Source organism: Onychomys torridus, unplaced genomic scaffold, assembly GCF_903995425.1.
Source record: "Onychomys torridus unplaced genomic scaffold, mOncTor1.1, whole genome shotgun sequence".
In the NCBI taxonomy this organism is placed as follows: Eukaryota; Metazoa; Chordata; class Mammalia; order Rodentia; family Cricetidae; genus Onychomys; species Onychomys torridus.
This window is the reverse complement of record NW_023412469.1, coordinates 49,024-51,075: the sequence shown is the minus strand read 5'-3', so window position 1 is coordinate 51,075 and position 2,052 is coordinate 49,024. Positions and strand designations below refer to the sequence as shown.

The window sequence follows — 2,052 nt, the reverse complement described above, 5'->3', positions numbered from 1 at the left end:
TTCATCACTTCAGCCAAGCCTGTGGACTTTTGGAGTTGCACCTTCCCTTTCCAGTACATTTCTCTATCTCTGGTCTTCACCTAAAACAAACGGCCAGTGAGTCCACCTTTGGCCTCTTCCACACTCAGCCCTCACCAAGACAATTTAGCACCAGGAAACAAGGTTGCTAGACGTGCCTCCATGCCTTTATGTTGTCCCCAGAAAAATAGCACCACTTGTATTCTTCGTGGAGGCACACTGACCACCTAGCCTCATGGAATGCCACCCCAACAACAGAGCTTGAACAGCCAATATATGGTCCTATTTCCCATCGGCCACGGTGCATTTGGCTCTGAATCTGGCCTACCATCGCGTCACAGGCATGCTGGTGGCAATAAAATTTATAGATAATGTTGAGGAAGACGTCCGGTTCATTGTATCAGAGATGGGGGTCCTTGAAAAACTGCATCATCCTAACATCATTCGCCTCTTCCAGGTGCTGGTAACACCAAAGCAAATCTGCTTCATTACTGAGTTTGTCCCAGGAGGAGACTTGTTCCAAAAAGTAATAGAGAAGGGCAGGCTGCAGGAGGAAGAGGCACAGAACATATTCGGGCAGATCCTGTCAGCCATCATGTTCTGCAATGACCTTAACATCATCCATCGAGACCTGAAGCCCAAAAACATCCTCTTAGACACGGAGGGCAACGTGAAGCTGGCAGACTTTGGTCTGGCCACCAGGTGGAGAGCTGGAACTCTACTGCAAGAGCAATGTGGGACCAGGACCTTGAATGCCCCAGAACAGGTACTGGGAGAGGGCTATGATGGGAAGAAGTCGGATGTGTGGAGTCTGGGTGTGCTGCTCTATTATATCACCACTGGGTACCCCCCCCCTTCATAGGAAACACCATGGAAGAGATCGAGGGGAAGATCATCACAGGCACCTACGACATCCCAGATCATGTGTCTGGGCAACTGGAAAATTTAATTCACCAAATGTTGACAGTTGCCCCAGAGAGGAGGCCCTCCATTGAAGACCTTCAGCAACATCCATGGGTCATGAAGTGTGAAGAACACATCCCACGTAAAACGTTTTTAGATCCAAACCTACTAGACTCACTCTCTTACCTTGGCTTTAATGTGAAAGAGGTTTGGGAATCCCTAAGAAAAAACAAATATGGTAAGTTGATGTGGACATACCTAATAAGCCCAGAGCAGGCACGTAAGGGGCTGCAACTTGAGCTTGGCTACCCCACCTCAGTGAAGCCTGTGGACACTGGCGTTGTGTCTCCTGCAACCCCAGAATATCCCTCTATTTCTGATCCTCACATAAAACGGAGGGCCAGTGAGCCCACCCTTGCCCTCTTCCAACCCAGCTCTCACAACAGCACCTGCATGTTGTGCCAACAGCACCAGGGCAGAAGGCAGCCTGCAGTGCCTCCATGCCTGTGCTTTTTCCCCATAAAGAAGAGCTGGACTTCCAGCTATGGCCCCCTATCCACAGCTGCAACTTGCCCAAGTGCTTGAGCAGCATATCCGAACTGGAATCGCTATAGTCACTTGCGACAGAGTCTGACATGGAAAAATGAACTGGCCCCTCAGAGCAGCAGGTGCTTCTGGAGACTCTGCAAGACAATCAGGGCCTGCCTCTCAAGATTATGCTGCTTCTCAGGGGGGCCAAGACACAAGACAGGACTCTGTTCAACAACAAAGTGGCTCCCTTAGAGAGGCAGGGTTCAGAGCCAAATAAGGAATTGGGCACACAGATATGAGAGGGTGCATATGTGCTTCACATTTAATTTCATGTCTTTTCAGCAGAAAAATCAGAAATGTGTATGCTTGTTTTGTAGGGACCAATAGGGTGTTCACATATATTTCTTCACCAGGTGCTTTAATTAAACACTGCCACTTATCATTCCTCCTCAGGAAGACATCCTTCTGGAACATTCTCAGGTTGTGTCCAATGTTAATGAACTAGCAGGACACAAGAAAAGTCTGAGATCAGAGTGGGTTTGGTTTGGGGTGTACAGAGAGGGAGCTGATTTCAGGAACCTGTGGAACTTTTCCACTGCT

The 2,052-nt window shown here is 48.7% G+C and overlaps 1 pseudogene; it reads left to right on the top strand.

Annotated features, from left to right (window-relative positions):
• Positions 1 to 258: 258 nt before the first annotated feature.
• Positions 259 to 1,535, top strand: LOC118575670 (annotated as a pseudogene).
• Positions 1,536 to 2,052: the final 517 nt, after the last annotated feature.